This window comes from Manis pentadactyla, chromosome 5, assembly GCF_030020395.1.
Source record: "Manis pentadactyla isolate mManPen7 chromosome 5, mManPen7.hap1, whole genome shotgun sequence".
Lineage (NCBI taxonomy): Eukaryota > Metazoa > Chordata > Mammalia > Pholidota > Manidae > Manis > Manis pentadactyla.
This window is the reverse complement of record NC_080023.1, coordinates 132,644,848-132,662,676: the sequence shown is the minus strand read 5'-3', so window position 1 is coordinate 132,662,676 and position 17,829 is coordinate 132,644,848. Positions and strand designations below refer to the sequence as shown.

The following is a 17,829-nucleotide window of genomic DNA, read 5'->3' as shown; positions in this document are numbered from 1 at the left end:
CTCAGTTCCCAGACCTGTTCCTGGCACATGGTAGGGACAAAGAATTTGTTACATTGATGGGTTAAATGTAAGGACTTCTGGCGCATAGTAGGTGATCAGCAAAAGTTTGTCCTGGATCTTAATATCCACCATGACCCTGGTATTCCTCTGCAGACCCAGATTGAAGGCCTTTGATTTTTCCTCATCCCCATTTGGGAAGTTTGAGGGGGTGTATGTGAAGATGGATCTAAGGAGTAGCTGCAGAGTCAGAAAGACCCAGGCCAGATGCTGGGCATGTCACTGCTTTCCCATCTCCACGATATTCACTCTCCCCCAGGGTTCTCTTAATTATCTCTTAATGCTTAAAAAAGCATTCTGGTTATTTATTGCTTTAAAATAGATTCTCCAAATTTAGTGACATACCCAGTAACCCCTTCTACTGATCATGGACTCTGTGAGTCAGTAGTTCAGAAAGGGCATGGAGGGAATGCTGTACCAAGTATAAATGGGGTGGAACAGTTGGGTCTGCTGGTGATGCCTATGGTGGGGCTGGAGGACCCCCTCCCAGAGAGCATCCACATGCCCTTGTCTGGTGTCCAGGCCAGAGGACCAGCTCGGCTGGCACTGTTGTCCAGCATGCTTCCATGTGGCTCCTCCAGCATGGCCCCATGGGGCAGCCCGGGGCTCAGAGAGGGTGGGCTACAGTGAACGAGGAGTAAGCTCCAAGGCCTCGAATGCCCCAGCCTCAGAAGCCACACACATCCTTTCCACCAGATCCCATTGCTGTCACAGTGTACCATGACTCAAGGGTCGCAAAGAGACCTTACTTCTCAATCCACCCCTGGAGCAGGTCAGTAGGCACACCCTGGGCTCTGGAGTCGGAGCAGACGCGGGCTTATGACCCAGTTCTGCTGACCTTGCTTTGTGTGTAGCTTCTGATGAGATATTTGACCTCTCTGGACCATAAGCGGACCTAAGCCTGACTTCCTTCATGGTGACAGCAATCAACTCTGCAAGCCTTTCCCCACTTAGCCCAATCCCCCAGGAGCCTCCTCCCAAAAAAAAGGCATGAGAAGTCCCTTTATAGCAAAGACATTCTCTAAAAATACCAAATGATAAAACAGACGCTTTGCAGTCCTCCCTGTCCTTCAAGAGAGTCACATGCAGGGAGCAATTAATACGGATGCCAGCTGCCCTCTTCGGCACCAAGGAGGCTCCCTTGTCTCATGGCTGAGGAGACCCAGACACTGGGTTGGATCCAGAATTCCCCTGGAGCCATTAGCACCCTGATGGCTCAACATGTGAGATGCGAGCTTCCACTCTGGGCCCAAACAGCTTCCATCCTCCCCAGGCAGTGCTGTGGCCCACAGCGGGCAGGATGCCTTCTCCCCACCCCCCTCGGGGTGCTCTGAGTGCAACTGAAAGCAGAGCAGGGTGACTTTGCCTTGCTCTTACTGTGCCAAGGGCACCGTCCAGCTCTGCACCTGTGGTGGTACATTCCCAGGGGCATGAAGGCATAGTAGGCACTGATAATCCCCCTCGACACTGCCCTGAAGGAGTGACATAAGCCTGTAGCTTGCACTTGGTCCTCACTGGTACTACAGTCACCTCCTGCCCTGGGCCCTGCATTGTAGAAATCACAGGGCAAGGAGTCCAAGGGCCAATATGGGCATTTGACCCTTCAAGAACATGCTGTAGGCTCATGGAACTTCAGAATTCTCTGCCCAGATCACCCATGCCTGCTGCCATAGCCGGTGCAGCCCTCCTCCCCAGATCTGCCTCTCAGAGAGGAGAGACCCCAGGAGAGAAGTTTGAACTTGCCGCCTGGGGCATCCTCAGGCAGGATGCAGTGCAGGGTGGAGCCAGGCTCAGACCAGAGGAGAGCTCCTCTTCTATATGGCAGAGACACATGTCAGGGTGGGCCTGCCCTCACTGAGATCAAGGACCAAATCTTACGTTATCTTACAAGAACATAACCCCAGGAAGATGTAAGCCTCATGAGAGAAGCTCCTTTGTATAGTGTCTGGTGCTTTGAGCAACAAAAATTGCACGGTTCAGTGCAGGAATGAGTGATCCTTTTTGTCCTTCACCTACCATGATGCCCAGTGCATTTAGGATGCCCAAGAATTGTTAGATGAACGTCAATGGATGCAACAAGGAACGCTGCCAGAGGAAACCTGTAGCATTTCAGTGTCAGCAGGAAATAGATGAACGCGCAAGGCAAAGCTGCCAGGAGCCAAGTATGACTTTCTGCCCTCCGGTTGTCTAGAAGGCGTTGCTAAGCATCTGCAATCTGATAGCACAGGGCTGGACCCTTCTAGGAGCCTGAGATACAGCCTCACCCTACACAGCCCCACTGTCTTGTGAGGAGACCCACTCATGGACAGCTCCTGCCTCATGCTGAGTGCTGGCCACTGGGTCTCTGCCACGTGCGTGGGGGCACAGAGAAGGCATGGTCTGGTGTTGGGAGCTGCATTTGAGCTGGACTTGAAGAGTGGGCAGGCATTTTCCAAAGAAGGGAGAAAAGGAATTCCAGGCAGGAACAGGAAACCCATGATCAAAGATGAAGAGACTGGTGAGTCAGGGGGTCTGCAGTGAGCAGAAGCTGAGGGTGTGGAGAGGCCAGGGGTGGGGGCCCACCCCTGGGAGGCACTGTGAAGTGACTCAGCTTCCACGTGGGAAACGATCTTACAGCCCCTCCTTGCCCAGGGAACAGCATCAGGCATGGCCAGAGAGGACCCCAAGTGTTCTGCCCTCCAATCATGGGAGAAAGACCCAGGCAGGCCACATAAAGTGGCTCAGGGCCATCTGTGCAGTGGTCCCAGAGTCCCAGCACCCTAAGGAGCACTCAGGCTGGGGAGGGGTGGTGGGAATGTCAACCAGCTGTCTCTAGGCCCCTAAGACCCTGGTGGGCCTTGTCCAGTGAGGGGAGGGGCCAGAGGTGTGTCCTGCCACCCCGGCTGCCCCAGAGAGAGGGCTGTGGGGCTGTCCTTTCATGGAATTAACTGGCTGTAATTTTGGATCTCAACCAGGGAGTCCCTTCAGACCATACTCAAAACCCTGTTATGCTGAGCATTTGCATCCAAACCTGAACTTCCCCATTCCATTTAGTACCCTTGAGTTTTGCTTTGCACGTAGGGCCCTGTAAAGCTCATAGCTTTCAACCAGCTGGGTACTGGTCTGTGGACACAGATGGGTCTGAAGACCCCCCCAAAACAATCTTTTAACTCTTAGATATCAAAGCTTGCTTCTCTCTTTCTTTTCTTTCATTCAAATGCCTCCCCCTTTTGTGTGAGCTTTGTGGAAATCCAACAGCCATTTATGGTTGAACTTTCCCAGCACAGTAACTTTCATTTTTTCCCTTGGAACTTTCTAGTTTTGTGAACTTCAGAAACCCTAAATCCCAGGAATACACTTAAAAAAATAATTTCTATTCTTTCTGACTGTTCTTTTTCTATGGGTTCCTATCTAGTGTGGAAACCCATCATTTGTATATCTTTATCAACAGTGAATATCCCCGAGAAAACACACTTGTCTTAGAACTTACTTGGTAACCAATCTGTTAAAATGTTGAGGCACTATGTCCTGTCTGTGAGGAAATTTGCACCTTATAAACTCAGGGAGACTGCCCCAATAGAGGAAGATGCCTGTGAATAATCTTCTAGGATCATAGTTTATTCGTAATTTATAAATAGTCTGTGAAATTTTGCTGATCATACCTCATGTAGGTAGTTGAATCTTTGAGATTATAAGCCAAACTACACATTTTCTCTTCCAGTAGGAGAAGCTTTAAATTATCAACATTTGAAGTTCTTGCTCAGAATGGGCCTATCCTTAATAAATTAACCTCCACAGCAGAAATAAATACACTCTGTTAACTTTGTCAGCTTCCCTGGCCTTCAAGCCTTCTTTCTACACGTGAATGTAATCGCCCTGTCCCTGTAGGCACATGTTCCTACAGATTTGTGTGTGAGGTGGTGTATAGGGTACTTACTATGTTCCTCAAAATGATTGTACAGCCCTTACAAAGGCAAAGACCTTACAAAGGCCAAGGGAGCCTCTGTAGAAGTTGGGCTCCTAACTGGTCCAGCAACTCGGACTCATCCATGGACCAGCCCAGAAAGAAATCAGTGAGAATGTTTCTGATGTCCATCTGCATATTTTAAAATCTAGACATGCTCCAAGAAGCCCCATAGGAAACTTGAGTGTTGACTGTGGGCACAGAAGGGACTTCTTCCTCATGGAGCTGCTAGGGTGGCTGCCATGTGGGCCACACCAGGCTCCCTTCCCCTGCCATCTGCCACAGGCCTGCTCTGGCCAGTGGTGGGGACTCCTCTCCAATCTCCATTAAACTTCAGTGTCTGTGCCCATTACAGGAGGTGGGCTCTGTCCAGGGTGGGGCATTTAGGAAGTACAGGCAGGATTCTTGTGCTGGGACGTCAGGCCAGGGCTTCCACACATGCAGACTCTCCAGGAATGGCAATGACGTCAACCCTATGACATCCCCAAATAACAATGTTTAGGGCTCGACCCCAACGTCATTGGTCTCCCCCAAACCCCCAGTGCACATTTCTCTTCTCCTCCAGCCCAGAGAATTTTTAATCTGGTCTGGGAATTGGGGAAACTTGGTTCTGTGAGCCTGAATCCACATTGTGTCTCATTCCCAGATCAGCTTTTTAAATTCAAGAATTTGCTAATTTCTGTCTCATAATTCCATTAAGACCTCCTTGTTCTGCAAAGCTGCAGGGGAAGCCAGTTGGCATGGAGGAAGGCCTTGGGGTTAGAGGCAGTGAAAGTGATCGGGATGGGATGGGGAGGTGGGAGGCTATTCACACACCATTGTCCTCTGGATTTGTGCTTTATCTCAGTCCATTCCGTATTTCCTCCCGGTGGTGGTATTCCCAGCCTAGCAGAGTGCCTGGATGACCTGGATGTCTCCATCTCATCCTCCTGTCCAGTCTCTGCTCCCCACTGGCCCTGACCCTACTTGGGGTCCTCTTGGTTCACCTGCTGTGCTTGATCCCTCCCTACCTAGAGTCTAGCCTCCTAAGTCTCCACTTGGCCTGGCTCAGTTTTTTCCTGCCTGACTGTGGTCACCAGCCGATGGGTTGACTTCCCTGTGTCAGGTAATAACCAATCAGCATGACTGAAGCACAGGGATTCATTCCTTCAGGAGGTGCCGAGGCTGGGACAGCTCCAGAGAGAGGAATCTGGGTTCTGCAGCCCTCATGCAAGGCTACCCTCCCCACCCAGAGCAGCAGTGAAGGCTAACTTGGATGTGTTCTTGGAGAAGCCGAGTGGGGGGCTTTCTGGGGCGAGCCCAAGTCCCAGGTGGGGAAGGGCTACCTTACTCCTCTGGGCTTCCAGTCCTGGGGAGGGGCTCTCTGGAAGGGGCCTCCCAAGTGGACATCATTTCCTGTGACCTGAGCTCCTTCCACTTATCTCTGCTGTTTAATTTTAATATCTGGAGGAGAAGTTCTCTGGATGTGCTCCCTCCCTGGGGCCCAGATTGCTTTTGTTAAGTGCCAAAGAATAAACTGTTTGATGCAATAGCCGGTTCTTAGGGTGCAAAAAGGACAGGGTACCAGCAGGAGGTGGAGGAGGCCCTTGTCCCTCACCAGCTCTTGGAGAGGCAGCTTTGCATATCAAAGCTCACAGTCCTTCTCAGCCCCGGGGGTTACTATTTTTGTTTCTCCAAGGTTATCCCTTTGCTTTTTTGGCTCTGAGACTCGACTTTACTTTTATAGGCCAGCACTATCTAATAGAACTTTCTTTGCTGATGGAAATGTTCTCTAGCTACACTGTCCAGCTGGTAGCTGCTGGCTACTTGACAGCTGAACAGGTGAAATGTGGTTAGTATGACTGAGGAACTGATCTTTTATTTTATTTCATATTAATTAATATGAAGTCAAATAGCCACATGTGGTATGGGGTTGCCGAGACGGTCTACCTACCTATGAATTTTAATTCAGTTTCTTCCCTCCTGTGGCTTATGTTGTCGGCTTGAAATTAAGCAGAGATAGCAAGGACAAAAGGTGGCCCACACAGAGGCACTTCTCCTTCAGTCTGCCCTCTTAAGGGATGGGTGGGACTTAGCAGTTCAGACAAACAGGATGCAGGGAAGGTACTGCCAGCCACCAGGGCCCGATGGGGTGTTCCAATGAGGAGGAAGGACAGCCAAATTAGGAGTGAGAAAACTCCTTCATCACCAGCAAGCTCAGCGCTTTGGAACAAGTCACAGAATTTCTGACCTCAATTTTCACATCTGTAAAGTGGGAGCACAAAGTAGGTGCTCATTAAATGTTAACGTTTTTGGCCTTCACCTTCTCCCCATCCTACAACCCTCTAAGGGCAGCTCACCTGCGCTTAACACATCACAAAGCACCTCCTGTCATGTGACCAGAGCCAGATCCATCCAGAGCCCCGTCCTCATGAGCAACAGAACAGGGGTCCCCAAGGCCCCTCTGCAGCTGGAGTTTCCATCAAGCCCAGGGAGAAGGGGCTGCAGGGGGGCTGAAATTTAAGGGGACCTATGTGATCTGGTCAGCAAGTGCACTTGCCAGGCAGACGTGTTTAGTTAAGGGCTTTCACCCTGGAAGAGAAAAACGATTAGACGAGCTTGTGGAATTTGATGTTTACTCTTGGAAAAGTGCTGATCATGTCCTTAATTTGTCAGTGTCAACACAAAGCTAAAGCTGGTGTCCAGAGAGGATTAGCACAAACAGAGTAAATTATTATGTTTCAATAGATCTCCAGTTACTGCTTCCCACTCCTTGCTCCTGAGACTTACTTCAGAAGGCCCAGGCCCAACCATGAGGCCGGCGGGCCTGCTGGGGGGATTGATTCACCAGGACCCCTGTGTGGGATATAAAGCATGATGGTTAGAGCGTGCATTTTGAATGAAACCATCTGACTCTCAGGCCTGGCTTTTCCACTTATTAGCTATGTAGCCATGGGCATGTTGCTTTGCCCTGCCAAGCCTTGATTCCCCCACCTGTCCCTGGAGGTACATGCAGCACCCGCTGCTTCAGGATGCTTTGAGAAGTAGAGACAGGCAGGTGTGCCATGCGTCAGCCGAGTGACATTGCACAGATTACACCCCCGGACCCTGGTAGTGCTCGAAGCTTGGGTATGCCTGCCCAACGGCCAGCTTCCAACCTCTGGGGCTCTGAGCTCCTCTGGCCCCCAGAGCCCATTGTACCAGAATACAGGGCAGCTCAAAGGAGAGGAGAGGGGTCAGTGGGTAAATGCTTCAGTCTCCTGTGCCTCGGTTGGACTAAATGAAAGACATGTTCCACCTTGTCTCACAGAGTTGCCCAAACAGGAATAAGCTTAGGTGCCCACCCAGCACCTTGCCTGATAACACCTTGATTAGTTGCCTGACCTTCCCCAAGTCATTTTCCTGCTTATCTACTGAAAGCGCCTGGGAGTCCCCCTCCCAGTGGAAGCTTGCCATGGGAATCCCGGTACTTAGTTCTGCTTCTGAGGTACAGCCTGAATAGTTTTACCTGCCCTTACTACTGTTCCCATTAGACCCCTCTCTGAAACTCACAAGGCTCCAGGAGATGCAGAATCTTGGACTCCAGTCCCTTCTAGGCACCTACCAACCAGCGTGCGACATGAGCTCATCTCCTTCTCATGGCTCATGTCCTGAACACAGTGCAGTAATGTCTCCCCGTGCAGACCAGGCCTCTGCAGTCGACGTGTGCCTCCTCATCTTGCTTACCTAGTTTGTTACTCGGCCCACTCGACCCCATTCTAGATATTTTATATTAATTTATTTTGTTATATAGAAAATAAACTTTACTTCTCTGTTCCTCTGGGATGACTTTGCCAACAGTCCCAATTTATGTTCAATAGTTATGTATTGAGGAGCTACAATTTTGTAGTATTTTTTCCTCTGAAAAGTGTAAGTTCAAAAGCTAAGTAAGCAGTGAGGTGCTGCTGTTTGGATTTATCATATGTCTTAGCTTCAAGAACTAGTCTTTAGCAAATAAGAAACAAATCAATCTGAATCAAATAGTCGATGAAATGCTCTAATTTATCAGAACACACTCCATGTGTTTTAAATGTTGGTGTTCAGGGGTCTTGCTCTTTGTCAATAGTTTCCTCATGATTCTTTTCTCTGGAGAGCCTCAGTACAAGACCTGCTGTTTATCATGCCTTGAGACATCAGAATAAATGCTATCCAGAGAGAACTTTGGTTTTTATTTCCTCTATCTGTCATCACCCCCTGCCCTGCTGCTGATGTAATATAGAAACTCCAGATAGGGGGTTCAAGTTTAACGAAAAACCTGACCTTAAATCCTAGAAGGAACCCAGGAACCCAGATTTGCAGCCTGTTCTTCACCAGAAGAGCTTCCTGGGGCCAAGACACGTGTCTAAGGTGGGGCTGCCTGAGCAGGAGTCCAGGACAGGTGCTGCCTTTAGGGGATGATCCCAGGAGTACCCTGGGGAGGGAGGCAAAGGGGGGAAGGCAGCCAGTGAAAGCTGTGAGGTAAGGAGTCACCCCTGTGGGCAGCAGCTTAACCCCACGGGGACTGGCAGGTAGTGAGGACATGCCCCTCCAATTACCCCAATGGAGGGGGAGGGGGCTGCAGTAGAAATCCCACCTCCTGTTGGTCACTGGCTCAGGGCTCACTGCCATGGGAGGGGAGCTGCACAAAGCCTCCGGGGAAAGGCAGAAGTTGTCCAGCTGGCATGTCAGGAACATGAGTGCCAGGGCTGGAGGCACGTACTGATAAGGTCTGCACAACACATTCCTGCCAGGCCTCCCAGATAGAAGCAGACTTGCCTCTGGGTCCAAATTTGAGCTCATCCTGAAGATCCTGGCCAGCCCTTCCTTGGGTCTTTTGGCAGCACCACCTCCTCCCACACGTGGGCTTGGCATGTGAGTCCTGTGCCAGCAAGTGTCCTGTGTGTGACTTCACCCGGCTGGGAACTCCAGAGACTTGTTTGGCAGGCTGTCCTGTAGCTTCCCTCAGTGTGTCTAAACCAATAGGAGTGGGGGAGCAGGGAAGATGCTATCCTGTCAGCGAGTGAACAGTGGGGAGTCTGCAGGACACACGCCCACACTCCACGTGGAAGGACTGTCAGCACCACCTTCCGGTGTGCTGTGTCACCTTGCGCCCCCTCTCCAGGCAACTTGGCTTTCTATTCAGCCCCACATTGTATTCCTTTCCTATGCCACGATCTGGGAATCGCTAAGGTCTTGTCCCACAGCATGTGTTCCCTTCAGCAAGGCATCTGACTTTGGACTTGACAAGTTCTACCACCTCTCAGGATTAGTGTGAGGGTCAAGAGTTCAAATCCTGAATTGGCCACATACTTTCTGTGTGATCTTCCATCCTCTGGGCCTCAGTTTCCCCACCTGTGTATGGGGATGAGAGGCTACCGTCCCCTCACAGGAGTTGTGTTGTGCAATGGATCTTCACTGAAAGAAATACACTGAGTTAAAATACTCAGGATACCGCAGCATACAAGGCAGGGGAGAGAGAGTTAAAGGGAACCCAGGGCTGCCTGCTACAGATACATGCCTCATCCAGGCAGCTGAGACAATGCAAAGATCCAGTGACAGAAGACCCTCCCTTGCAAAGATGCGTCTGTTTCACGGTTTCACAATTGACTCAGAGTCCTTTCTGAACATTTGCACAGAGACATAACATCTAAACAAACGTGGTCACAATGTTCTCTAACTCCGTTAAGTTAAATTCTTTCCCTAAGGGTTGGCCTCTGTCTACTGAGGTATTATTTCAGCTAACAAAGGCAGTGCCTGCATAGGCAAGGCACCCAAACATCTTATCAGTTCAGCACAGGCAGAGGTGGGATTTGGGGGTTGTAGCTTTGGTTCCCTAAGCCCATTCAGCCCGGGGGTGATACAGGAAACAGGCCTGTCCCTCCCAGATGCCAGGACTCCACCCCCACCCCTCCATCGCCCTGATTCCAGAGAGCTTCTTGCTCCCTTCAAAGGCTCCTGAAGATATTCCAGAATGGTTCCCATCGCTCCTGCTCTCTCATTCTCACATTTTAAGGAACCTCAGGGACCTTCAGAGATGACTGGCCCCACCTCTTTCATTGGGAAATTTGGAACTAGTTCCCAAGTTGCCTGTTTGGAAGACATTTGGAATAAACTCAACCATCAACCCCCCCTGGTGTAAGCCAGGGCCCACAGTGCTTCCCCCTTACCTGGCTCTCCCCCGCAGGGTGTGTGACCTTGACTACGCGACTCACTTTGAAAATCTCATTTCCTAAGGCTCTCTTCACATTTCTCCCAAGCATCCTAGGATCTGTTTGCAAATAGATGTCTTGATGTAGACATCTCTTTCATCTAGAAATCTCAAAGCTAGAATGCAAATTAGGTCCAAATGGGGCCTCATTCTTTGGCCTTTGGTTGGGGTGCCTTCCACTGATTCTTGGGATGTAGCCTCAGGACATTAGGATGCCCTGTTCCTTGCTCAGGAGAAGATTCCAAAGGTAACAGGGAATCTGTCTTGTCTGCTACTTCATTATTGTTCTCATTTTATGCACGAAGGTAGAAGCCTGAGAATCTAATTCTTCCCTTCTTGAACTTATAACAACTGTCCTCTCTGTGCTGTGGACTGCAGGGATTAAGGCAGCCATGTATTTTTGGCAGGTAGTACAGTGCTCTTCAGCACCTAAAGCTGTGATGGGACCAGCAGTTTTGGCCTGGGCTGGACCCTCTCATCCTCCCTGGACACAGGCCTAGATTAATTCAAATTCATTGCTTTTTTGTTTGACAGAGTTGGCTTAAGGCAAGAGCCATTACTCTCCTATGTAGAGGGCAGGTCTCAGGGTAATTGTGTCCCCATGCTCATATTGCACATACAACACATCTGAATGCACACGTTGCACACACTTATGCATATTATGGATACTGCAACCCTTCTTTAAAAGGCAAGAGGAAGTAATTTTTAACATATTAGGCACAACTACTTAAACTGGGATTCTGGACAAATAAAGGTATGTGTGTGTATGTGTTTTCAACATCTCCTTTGACAACTCAGCACCCCACTGGAAAGGGAGAATGGGAAGGCGTGGAGTCAGAATGTAGTTTAAAATGGAGCTATGAGTTTTTAAAAGTTAGCAACCTTTCATTCTCCCCTGCAAGCCCACTTATGCTTTGACCATCTTAGCAGTTGTCACCACCACCCACTGAGTTGCTCGTCTTAGGAGTCAGCCTTGATTTCTCTCCCATCCCACCCACCAGTGAGTCCTAGCCATTCCATCTCCAACCTGTGTCTCCATCCCATCTCCTCTCTCAATCTCCAGAGCATGGCCATTCTCCAGGCTGTTATCCTACCTCACCTATACCGGGATCTCACCGTCACATCTATATTCCATGGAGTGGCCCAGGTGATCCTTTAGAAACACACAGGGATCAGGATGCACATGTTCAGCATTTTCCAGGCCCTGGCCTCTCCAGACTCATCTCCTAGCTGCTCCACCACTGACCACACTTCAGCCCACAGGACTTCCTCCTGATCCTCAGACATTTCTAGTCCATAGCACCTTGGGTACCTGGAGCACCTCCCTTCCTTTGAATCCAGGTTGACCATCTATACTGCTGTCTTGTGCAGTTTGTTACACATGTCTGTTCTTGCTTGTGCATGCACACTAACATCCTGCTGCCTGGAAATTTTCCTCTACTCTTTGTTCTGCTGGCAAGGGAACCAGATTTTTCTATACCAAAAATGGCAAAAAGTGAATCCTCTTTTCTCCCTTCCTATAGTAAATAGACAAGTCAGTTCAGAGAGGAATCTGTTCAAACTAGAAAGAGCTCAGCATGACTAAAGAGATGATTTACTGTGTCATCCCTTATAAAATTAGCTGGCTCTTATAAAAAAATTGTAAGGAAGGAAAAGCTCTTTTGCGAATGTATTCACATCTGCTTGATCTAGAGATGTTGGCATGGAGACACAGCATGGGAAGGGAAGGGAATGAAGGGGGGCTCCTGCAAGATGTGGCAGAGACTTCAGTTGTTTTCCATTGTCATGTTTCTAATCACAAACTACAGAGAAATCATACTCACTGGGCATCAACAGGACAGCCAGGTGGCTTCGAATACCTTCAGATCACTGGAGTGCTGAGGGTCTCTGTCTGTCTTTGGGGTAAATGGGGGATGACATCAAACCCATTCGCCAGAGGAAAGAATGACTGAGGCGAGGATGTATCTTAAGCTTGTTGATTTCTATGGTGGCACGAAGGTGGTGGGCCGTTCTGTGCCACAGCCACCACTGACCAGCTCTATGACTGAGCAAGTCACTTGCCCTTGGGGATCTTGGCTTCTTTACCTTTAAGTGAGGAAGATGTTCTCAAGGTCTAATCCAACTTACATTAATAGATAAAAAGACTCCTGAGTGCCTTCAAGCATCCACCTCTGGACAGGCATGACATTGTCCAATTCCCCAGGACATAGCCCTTCGGAGGATCCTGAAGTTCCAGAAAACACACAGCAGTCTCGATATTGCCCAACTGAAACTCACCAGGCAGGAGGTGAAACTCACCAGCTTGAGCACTGGGCTGTCACGGGGTACTCTGGGAGGCTGTGTGCCTTATCACAGGCACATCTCCATGGCCCTGGGGTTAGATCAAGTCATGTGACCAGCACGGGCAGAGCAAAGGCCCAAAGCTGCTCCATAATAGGCGTAGGGCTCCTGCAGAGGAACAGGAACCACTGCCCCCACATCAGTATTAATAGCAAGGAGCAAGATGCCAGACGCTGCCTGACTCAGCCTGCCCATGGCCTAGCTCCTCCATGCATGGCCGTAGCAGCAGTTCTGCCCATGCACAGGCCTCAGGGTGGCAGCAGAGCAGAGAGGTCACCTGCTGTTTGCTCCTCTGCCATAAGGGTGCCCTCCAGGCTTGTAGGCCACTGACACCCCCATCTCATTTTTCAGCCACAAATGGACCCAGTGGTCCAAGTGCATCAGAGGGTTTTCCTGAAGTGCAAAGAAAATTCAACCAAGTAGTTAGGAATCTCTTATCTCCTATGAAGATGCATACAAGGAAGAGTGGGAGAAAGAGAACTGTGACAGGTGTGGTTCTGCTCCCAGGCCATGAAGAGAAAGAGGAGAGGGGTGGCATTGGCGGGGCTCTACTGTGTGGGGAAAAGCCTGCTGGTCTCTCCCACAGACCCTCTCCTTCAATCCTCCCGGTGTCTGGCATCCACCCCATCTTATAAATGAGCACACTGAGGCCAGGAGAAGTCACTAGTGCAAGGGAACAATTGCTTCTGTTATGTTCAGACCAGTGTATGCATAACTACCTTGGGGTCAATCAAAGGAAGAAATATTTGCTGAGAGCTTTGTAACTGAGAGTTGCAGAATGGAGACAGGGAGGGATAGAGAAGCATAGGCCTCATCTCCTAGGAGTCTGACATCTTGTAAAACATGTACTGGGAAACATCACAGTAGTGAGAGGCCCAAGTAGCTTTCCAAGCGCTGGTGGATACATTAGTGTGTCCTATCTCATGACCTTTCTCATTCCCATTTTGCAGATGAATGAGTAAGGCTCTGACAGGGTAAATGACTTGCCCTCATAATGTAGGTTTTCCTTACTTTCACAGGTGAGCAAATTGAGGCACAAAGAATTTAAGCAACTTGCCCAGTGCACACAGCTTGAGTGACAGAGCTGGGGAAGGGAGGCTCCCTTCCTGTGACAATGACTTGAACGATGACTCTGGAAGGGACTCCAGTCTTGATCAGTGGGCACGTTGTTTGATCAGTTTTCTCAGTATTTATTCTAGAAACAACGTGATTCCTACAAACTGCCAGGGAACCCAGGGAGTTCCTGGAGGGAGGGACATGGGGCTGTGGCTGTGCTCTCAGGGTAGCATCAGCCAGCCTCAAGTCCAAGGCCAGGTGAGCTGGGCATCCTTGGACAGGTGTCACATCCCTCCATGTCCAGACCCCTGAGTGACTGGGGGCCTGCTCTCACCATTGCCTTGTCCATACCCCAAAGTGAAGCACCCCTAGGCCAGACATGGGTCACGGCTCGGGCCTGGACCATGCCTTGACCCTTTGCTCTCATATGAGCAGCTAGCAATGTTTGCAGGGCTCAGCCAGCTCTATCTGTTACCCTCATTTGTCTGAGATTCCAGAAGTCTTTGAATAGCACTTGTGATAATTACAGAATTCCCACATATATTGAGAAACAGCTATATAAATAGCACAGCTTGGTATTTACGAAGTGCCAGTTTTCTGTAAATATAGAATTTTGGCAATTACTGCCAAGCAGCTCATCCACTTTCTGAAGCCAGCACTTGTCTTATTTCAGCCCTTTTCGTGGGACACTTCACATCACTTCTATCTGTGGTTAATCTTGTGGCCTCAACAGATACAATTGCAAACAGCGTCCAGGCAATCTGAAACTCAAAGCAGTGATTCCCGATCTGTTTCAGAATATGGGGGCTCCTTCTTCACTGCCCACTCCTCCAGCGGCCATGCTCAGACACCCAACCCTCTTAGGGTTCTGACCTGGTCTGTGATCTACAGATTGGAAACCTGGGCTCATTTATTGACCTAGGTCAATATTTCCCAAACTGTTTTTCAATATGAAGTTATTGTCTGCTTATTTTCTAAATGCAGGTTTCCTCACAGACTTTAAATACACTAATCTGGACCATGCCTCTCCACATGGGAAGTATAATCACAGAGTTTACAACACTGACCACAAATCTCTCCTTTTCACAGAATACTTTACAGTTTGCAAAGCAGTGTACTTTGAGTAACAACTAACCATCCTCAGGGCCCATTAACTGATCTCAGCTCAGCTCTCAAAGGAATGATATTGCACCAGTTAGCTTTTGCTATGTAATAAATGGCATTTGAGTAGTTTAAACCTAAATTTAAACCACTTCTTTAGCTCATGGTTCTGTTGGTTAGCAATTTTTGTTGGGCTCAGTTGGGTGGTTCTTCTGGTCATGCCTGGGCTTCCTAATGTGTATGTAATTAGCTGTTGGCAGCCAGACAGCTTGGCTTTTGGCAGTGCAAGCAATTGGGCTACATGCTCTGCCATCCTCCATCAGGCTAGCCCAGGTTTATTTACTGGCAGCTGGACAGGGTCCAAGAGATCCATCAGAAACTGCCCTAGGCTCCCCATTGGCATAGCGTCACCTCCATCACATTCTGTTGTTCAAAGCAATTCCCAAGGCCAGATCTCATGAATCCTAAGCCAAGGAGAAATGAGCATGAGAGATTTCTAGGGTCTTCAGAGGCTGCTGAGGAGGGCTGGTAGAAGAAGGGGTAGACCTAGGCTTCCAAATTTCTAGGGTCTTCAGAGAGGTAATTTGCTTGGGGAAAACAGAGCTGAGGTTATTTTTGAAGCTTTGATTGTATAACAAAAAGTTTTGGACCTAGATCACATGTTTATTTGGGGTGCCAGGAGAGGAAAGGGCTGCTGGCAGGGATCACAAAGAACTAAAACCACCCTGCAGTCCACTCGTCTGTGCCCCCACTGGAGGTGAGTCAAAACTTATCCTTCCCAATAAAATAGTATTCTTAGGCTTCAAAGCCCACCAATCAGAGATGACCAGGAAGACCCTTCAGTCACACATAACACAAAATTAGATTCTTTTAGGATGCTGCAGCAAGGGGGAACATGCCCAGAGGAGCTTTGGAAAGCAACTCTGGGAGGGGAAGGTTAGCCTTGGGCTGTGTGGCTGAGGAGGGCTGGTAGAAGAAGGGGTAGACCTAGGGTGGATGCTGTCCAAAACTGGTTACAATTTGGTGATTGGATATCTCTGTAGGGTTTGTCCAGGAGACAGTAAGATGTGAGTAGTGCTGTGCTTGTCATTGGTAAGGAGGTATTGCGATCACCCAATAGATGGGATGGTGGTTATCTGGGGTGTGGGGTTCAGCTTTTGCCTATTAGACAGATTGCTCAGAAGCTATTGGCCTTTGTGGAAATATCAGAGTTCTGTTGGGAGCATTGTGATTTGGTTGCTGGTAGGAAGATCTTTATTGCATCATAGGCTAGGATGGAAGTTGGTCAGTAAGAGACTACCAAGTACTAGCCTCAGCTGTCTGCTGTCTGTGGTCCTGCACTTCTTCAACCATTTTAGAGGCATGGCAGCCTCAACAGTGAATCACCAAAGGGGGCAAATAATTGAGCTGGCAGGTTGCAGCCAGCAATCTGGTACCTCCCTTTGACTAAGGAAAACACTACACTTATGGGCACTTCCCAGAAGAACCCTTGCTCTGTCAGCCTGGAAAGTAGCACATGGATTGGAAGAGTGACTTTTGGAACATCCTCAGATAAACCACTTGACTGCCAACAGGAAAATCAGTTGTGGCTGCCTGCCCCTGCCAACTCCCAGGCCTCCAGGGAAGCTTGTGGAAAGTCATGCCGGGAGTATACCTGCAGGCTACCATTAGCACACATAGGGTCTCTGGATGAATGACAGAAGACCAGTGATGAAATGACACCCCTTTCTGGGTGGAGTGATCCAGACAGAGCATGGAACCCAACCACAGGGTAGAGGCTGGGAGCTCACTCCCTCAGCTGGAAGGCTTGTGCAGTGCTCACATTGCACAGCTGTCCTCAGCAGTCTGTGCATTCTTTGGGAGAAAGTTTTCTCTGAATCATCTGTCACAGAGTGTAGAGTATGGCCATTATTCTGCTTAGTTCAGTACGTTACATGAGATCGTTGTTTGTTCTAGCTCCTAGCCCTTAATAAAGAAGATTCTTTAGCCTATATCTATCAGGCAAAAAATATACAGTCAATTATCAATATACCCAGATACTGTATTTGCAAATTCGATCACTTGCTAAACTTGTTTGTAATTGCCAGATCAATATTAACACTTCCAGATGTGCACAGTGGTGATTTCACTTGCACGTTCTCAGCTGAGGTCCACCAGGTGATGCTTTACCTTCTTGCCTCAGCTCTAGAACTATCAAGAAGCATCCTTTTCACAGTGTACATAGTGCCATGTGTTTTGTATTTTTGTGCTTTTTGTTGGTGAATTTGCTGTTTAAAATTGCCTCCAAGCATAATGCTGAAGTGCTGTCTAGTGTTCCTAAATACAAGAAGGCTATGATGTGCCTTACAGAGAACATATGTGCATAAGATTATCTTCATTCAGGCAGGAATTACAGTGCTGAGCCTTGAGTTCAATGTTTATGACTCAACAATATATATATTATATAAGATGGCTATAAACAGAAACATACATACATAAAACAAGATTATCAATCATTTAAGTGAAATGTGATTTGAAGCTCACCGGAACCTAATCCTGTATTTCCCCTAGGAGAAATGGTTCAGTATTCACTAAATGTTCATGGCAACTTTGCAAAATACAACTACTGCGAATAACTAGCATCAGCTCTATCAACATTGTCTACATGCACTTGCAGCAGAGAAGAGTGGGCCATTCATTTTACTGCAGCAGGGTCCACAATTTTAGTCCATGCCTTTGCATCAGTTTAAAGGACAGGATGGCACAGCATTAGGAACATGGACTCCAGCATCAGAGACCTGTGCTGCAATTCCACGTCCATCCTGAGCCAGTGGTGTGAATATATAGATGTTACATAGACTTCCTGAATTGAGTTTTCCCTTCTCTAAAATAAAAAACTAATAGTACTTACGTCATGAGGTGTCTGTGACGATTAGGTGAAAAAAACATGTATATAAAACACTGCACAGTGCTGGATTCACCAAGTCCCCAGTGAGTGCTGGCTGTTAACAGGGAGATGAGCCTGGCCTTTGTCAGCAGGAAACAGAGAGCAGAGGCAAATCAGAAGTACCATGAGATCATTTTATTTCAAGCATTTTGAATTTCCAGAACGGCAGAAACACTGTGTTCACATACTAAAACCCAGATA

At 48.5% G+C, this 17,829-nt stretch overlaps 1 protein-coding gene across 1 annotated transcript in view; it reads left to right on the top strand.

Annotated features, from left to right (window-relative positions):
* The window catches only part of SLC24A3 (solute carrier family 24 member 3), a 464,546-nt gene that overhangs the window by 297,453 nt on the left and 149,264 nt on the right, over positions 1–17,829 (top strand). The window lies entirely within an intron of this gene.